Here is a 6,807-nt window from a genome sequence, read left to right on the forward strand (position 1 = left end):
ACGATCGTGTCGTTATCTGTATGTACAGGATCGGTGCTATACGATCGTTCGCAGATATCGTGCAGGATCGTTTGTCGTTCGTTTACAAACGATAATAATTGGAAGTGTGTACGTAGCTTTTTGTAAATTAAAGTTTGTCAAAAATAGATATAATGAATTTCTTGACCTATAGAATTGAAGATAATATGCTAGGAAGTGACTATGCTAGATAATGATTTGTAGGAATCACTCCAATAAAAAAATATATTATATGAAATTGTTAAAGCATTGGTGGTTATACTGTGACATATCTTATACATGAATGGTGAAAGGTAATGTAAATGAGGGGTGGTGATTGTTGTTATACTTTTTTTTAGATTAGTTTGTCAGTATTTATAAACATGTTGGTATTAATGGTGAGGTAATGATAGAGGAATAATATTAATAAAATGCATTTACCTTCTTGTATTGAAGAGATATGTCCCAGTTAGTGCACAGAGTTCAGAGCATAGAGGTGCTGGTATTCAAAGAGTGGAGGGCTGGGCTAGGAATATCCCGCCCTTATGTGGCTAGTGTTGAGCAACAGTAGATGGAATGAGCACATGTGTGGGGAATCACGCATGCGTTGTATGGGTATTTCTGCCCTGACCCTGGGTGTGATTTCTGCGTGTGTATTTATAAACACACTTGTATTGAAACTGTGAATTTAGGTAAAGAAACCATGTAGCAGAAAACAAAATCATCTTGCAAATAATCACGTATGTGTTCTGACCAATGGTTATTAAAAAATTACATATAGTACATAACTTTTTAGTTGGTAACATAATATACAATCAGTAGTTTTAATATGATGTATAACAATAGTGGTGCCTTGTATACAAATATGTAAGTAGCAATAATATCATTTGTATACATAGTGTATACAAAATGCATAATATTGTACATACTCAACAAGTGGTAGCAATAATTTTGATGAACATCAAATTGCAATGATGAACATATATAGTAATAAGAGTGATATGTAGTGATAAGATTAATACATAAGCTGATAGTAAAAACTTCATATGTATAGAGAGAGGTAGAGCCTGTTGATAATAACCCCAAGTAAAATAAAGAATGTAAAAATGAATTGTATAAGAAAAGACGTTAAGGATACATACAAAATGGATACAAAGCACAAGATATGTATTGCAGGTCATAGTGTTCTAAGGTGTAAGTAAAAAGTAGTATACGAGCTTAGTAAAGTATTCCCCTACTAAGAATAAGAATGGTTTAAAGCTTAAAACATTTAGAACCAGTGTTTGTGTGTCTAATAGGTTTACTATCCACTTGCATCCACATTGTAGTAGTCTTGTGTCAATGTCACCACAGTTTCGATTTTTTTAGAATTGCCATTATGCAGGAGGACTGCTTTCAAGTTTCTATGAGGTGAATCAATAATGATATGCCATTTAGAAGCAATGAGCTGTCATTAGTGAAGAAAGTTGTAATGCTATGATTTTGAGTTCAGTAGTGAGTTAGGGCCTGATTTATTAAAGCTCATCAAGGCTGGAGAGGATGCACTTTCATCAGTGAAGCAAGTCCACATGGTGGTACAGGAACAAGCAGTGCATCATTATGAGGAACAGGCCTGAATGCAGAATCCAGGCTGAGATGTTTTGTGCTTAGTTTTAGCCGAGAATCCACCATGTTTATGCAGCAAAAATAGCAATCGTTTAGATGGTCCCACAGTTCCCTCCACAGCATTGGGATTGCAAATGGCATCACTGTCTTTTGCAGACCTAGCCAGTTACTCAGTCCGTTGTCTGAACAACTGGTGACAGATAACTAGTGGAGCCAAAGATAGATACTGAAGTAAAATTTGTATATCTTTGGAAGATCTACAGTAATCGGGCAACGTTGTGCTTTCATTGTGAAGGGACCATACCCATATCAATAACTGTCTGAATAATCAGTACAGTTTTTAGGCATGATAGCAACCTAAATCAATCACAATTATTGATGTCTAACAAAATACAGTGAATTTCCATTAGATCTGTCACGCTTGGCAAGAAGGGGCCACTAGGGGGCGCTACAGCTTACACAAAAATGGTATGAGCCCTGAGAAGGGCCAGGGCGCAGAGTCTAAGCACTAACCCGGGCTTCAATTTGTATTTTTTATGTTATTGGGATTTTTAAGGTATGCATCTTTAGACAACACAATCATGTTTTAAAATAATCACAATTTTCATAAACAAAATTACTTAAAACATAGTAGTGGCATCAACAGAGCTGCCATTAAAAACATAGTACAAATAATCTCCACTCACTGAGGCTGTTAAAACAAGATACGGATTAACCATAATATTTAGCACATTTAGTTTTACACCTATTCTACAATAATTGCACAGTGGATATTGTTACAACTTCAATGTTTTTGCAATGCGTTTCACGGATAAACTGCTTCATCAGGAGTTTTACATGTGGAGATATTAGTACACTAAAATACAAAATATCAAAATATCAGATTAAATTCACATTTTATCTAAATATAGAAAAGATCATGGATTGAGTACACTTACATAAATATAGGTCAATAGCCCTTTAGCCACAATGGGCTGTAATACCCATTTCTCAGCAAAGGAGGTCCGGGAAAAGAGGAGGAAGACTATCCCCCTTTGATTCACAACAGGCAGCCAGAATTCCCCATGTGCTGGTTAAATTCTAATGGTGTAAACTTATAACCCACTCAATATGTGCAGGTAAGTATTGATATATGCACTTCACTCATCATAATCTCTAGAGTTCATGTCCAATTGAATAAATGGAATCTTTATGAACCCCACGATTATTCCATTGGACTCAAAGACTAACATAAAATGCAACTACAATTACTCATGGAATACTTGAAGACTATATACCTGTTGGTTCTGGTCAATGTCATCAGTAGGAGCAGAAGAAGAGCTCCAAAATATTCACAATGTCAGTGGTCTTTTAAGTACCCAGCATAGTGATGTCCGGTAACCCCGACTTCATCTAGGCGTAAGAGTCCTCACTCCCATCCTATACCAGGTCTTCTCCAGAGCCTCTAGTGGTGAGAATGCTGTGCTGCTGGTTACTGCCAGGTTGCAGTCGCTGTGCAGACTGGGGTTGGTCAGGTCACAAGCCAGGGGTCAAAATGCCAGGGATCCAGGAAATAGACATCGATAACACAGGGACCACGGCAGATACGGGGAACACAGGAGACACTGGAAGCAACAGGAGACAGAGGTGATACGGGGATAACCATGGACAGAGTGGAACACTGGAACAGCACAAGGGAACTGGCTGGGAAACAACAGACTGGGCAACAAGGGGTTAAAAAAGGAGCTGGACAGAGAAAGCACTGAATTTACCAAGAGGTGTACAGGAAATGCTCAGCAGAGCTAGGGGGCTCGGAATTGTGGAGACACGTTGCATGAACACTGAGTGCTGTGTCTGAGCCAGCTAAATAACCAGAGATGATTAAGAGGCTATTTCCTTATTGGTCAGTGGGAGAAGTGGTGCTGATTAAATCTAGAAGAGCAGGCACGCCCAGGCTCAGAACTGCCTGCATGCGCAGGAGAGAGGCGCCTTCACTTTAGTGAGAAAAATAACATAATTTACATATACCTAAATTTATTTATAGTTATATAACGTTTATTATAATGTTGCATTTAAAAATCAACTGATTATTATTGTGTGAGTTTGCACTGGCATTCATCGGGGTGAAAGCACATGCATTGATGTATGTGTGTATGTATACTGTTTAATTGTTTTTTTTAATGAAGCCGAAAAAGGAATTCTCCCTAACAATATAGAGGAGTAAATTTATAACTGTTTTATTGATAATGTAAATGATAAAATAATGTAAGGTCGCTTTTTGTGTTTTAAATATAATACAAAAAGCGACCTTACATTATTTTATCATTTACAACATTATTATTATTATTTGTATTATTATTTATTGTATGGGTAGTTTAAGAATGTTATATACATTTTTTAGGAGTTTGATGTATCTATTTATATGTTTAGATTATAGATTTTTAAATTTATGTTTTTTACATAAACTATAGTGTTATATATATAATACTATATATATATATATATATATATATAAAATACATATAGGTATTGGAGTATAGTAAGGGTTAATTTTCCTTGTTTAGATAGTGTGGATGCATAGGGGTTAATTCCCCTTTAAATTGTTGAGGAAAGTGAACTAGCCCTACCCTGATGATGTTCATTTGCTAAACTAAACTAGTTGTGCAGGGCTAAAACGCGTCACCTGTTGCCAGAGGATCTCTCCTACTACTGAGAGTAAACTGTTTTACTGGTTTTTACTGGTTATTTATTATGCATGAATTTGTGCTCTGTTCGATTGTTGCTAAATATTTTAATATGTAAATATTGTTAAAAGAAAAAAATATTTCTTGATTTGCTCTTCTGTTAGTTCCCACTACTTGGGTGGCTCTATGGTGACCTGTCCTGCTGTTCCTGTGTGATTCCTACGCCACATTGGGGCACACAGACCGGTTTCCATTTTTTGATGGCTGAAGCGGGGTATTGACAGCTAGGCAGGTGGAAGCTTGTGTTCCATCTGCCTTAGCTACATGCGCCCCACGTGCGCGTCAGATTCCACTTACCCTTCCTGGATAGATCACTTCTGGTGGTGGAGAGGGCCTGTTGGCTGTATTGGGAGGCCTGTTATTTGGACATGGGTATACCAGGCAGTAATTCATAGAGGAATGATTTTTTTTTAAAAGTGGACTGTTAGGAGGCGCTCACTGGGCTTACGGTCCCAGGCGATGCCCCAGTGCAGGAGGGCGCGCGCAGCCTATTCCCTCAGGCAGCTGCACTCGTGGTAGCACTGGGGTTTCAGGTTCAGTGCCCTGAGGGTTGCAGCATTGGCGTTTTCCCTGGGCATCCTCTGCACTAGGCCGCACAACTGAGGGGAATTGGAGCTGTATGCAGTTGATTAGCTGAGTGGTTCCTAATGAATCTAATGCTGTCATTGGCATTGACATTTTATACTCTGTACTGTGGGCTCTAGGTCAACTGCGGACCTATCTCCAGACACCATCCCTTGCGCACCAAGTCCTGGGGGCAATCGATTGCTGGGAGACGCAACTAGTTCAAGGCTGAGCGGGAGCTGCTGTAGGCAAAGACTGTGGCTATAGATTGGGGTACTAGTGTCTGGGGAATACTGGTACTGACCTGAGCCTCACATGGACCACTGGTGGTCTGCGAGAAAATTTTGGTGGTCCGCAAAAAAAATTAGACATTTGCAATTTTTTTTTTTAATAAAACAAAAGTAATATTCTAATAAATTCTTATATTCTGAATGACAATTTTCGCATTTATATTGCACTAAATTCACGAACTGTACTAGAGATGGAAAAACAAGAGAGGCGCAGGATTATGTCAGTGTAGTCTTAAGTTGTATGAGCCAATCTGAGCCGTACACTTCAGTATTGTTTCGACAATTACAACAGTCACCTCGCATTGCGAACACAGATTCTCATCCAGTTGTTTTAGTTAATTTGTTTTTTTCTCAGATGCTGTTTTAGGTAAGTATGACCCTAACTGTGTATTTTCTTTAACTGTTATATTTAATGACATCAAATAGTTTGACTTTGATAACTATAATTTCTTGTATGGTCTTAGATTCTAAAGCTACGTACACACGTCAGATTTTTATCACCCGATAATTGGCATTGGCCAATTATCGGGCGAAAATCTGCCGTGTGTACAGTCGGTGTCGTGTCGGTGTCGTCCATCGTCCGGACGACCAACCTGCCGGATCCACGGACGATGGACGACAGCCGATCCTAATGAAAGGGAAGGGGAGAGCGCGCAGCAGGGTGCCGCTCCGTCGCTCTCCCCCTCCCCTCTCCATAGAGCATGAACGGTGCTGTATGTACAGCACCGTTCATGCATCGTGCACTCCCTTGTCGTTGGAAAGGATTGTGAAAGATCCTTTCAAACGACAAAAATTGGAAGTGTGTACGCAGCATAATGAAATAATCCCATAATGAGTGTGAAAAAGCAAACAAATATTTTGCATTTCTTTGGTAATACCAAAAAAAATGCAGCTAATGATAATAGTAACAATAGTAATACTTCACAGTCCTCGTAAGGCACCATTATCGAACTGGAAGTAACTGAAACTGGAAGTAGAGAAGAAAAAACTCAAAGTATTATTATTTATTATTAAACAGGTATCAAGAAAATATGATTCAAACTACTTGAAATTTGGATTTTTTCAAGAACCTGGTAGTGAGCTTGATCCAAGGCCGCTTTGTGTTGTGTGTTCTGAGAATTTAGCTAATGATGCTATGAAACCTTCGAAACTCAGAAGACACTTGCAATTAAAACACCCGAGTTTGGATAAAAAACCACTTGAATATTTTCAACGAATGCATGAACATATGCAAAAGAAAGTAAGTGCTTTCACAAAAATGACTGTTGAAGACAAGTCCTTATCAAAGGCTTTTTATCTAATAGCACTTCAGATCGCCAAAAATAAAAAGCCGTATACGATTGGAAAAGAATTAATTAAGACTTGCATGTTACAAGCCTGTGAAGAGGTTTTGTGCAGGCTGTTCAGAAACTGAAAGAAATTCCTATGTCCGCTAACACTGTCAAACGCATAACTGAAGTCATGGCTGAAGATATTGAAATTCAAGTTAAAAAATGGTGAAAAATTCACCATTTTATTCACTTTAACTGGACGAATCAATGGACGTAAGTAACAGGGCACTTCTTTGTTTTGAGAGGGTTGAGTGTGAAGGAGGGTTACAAGAAGAACTACTTTGTTCTCTCAACTTG

This window comes from Pyxicephalus adspersus, chromosome 7 (assembly GCF_032062135.1).
Source record: "Pyxicephalus adspersus chromosome 7, UCB_Pads_2.0, whole genome shotgun sequence".
Taxonomy (NCBI): domain Eukaryota; kingdom Metazoa; phylum Chordata; class Amphibia; order Anura; family Pyxicephalidae; genus Pyxicephalus; species Pyxicephalus adspersus.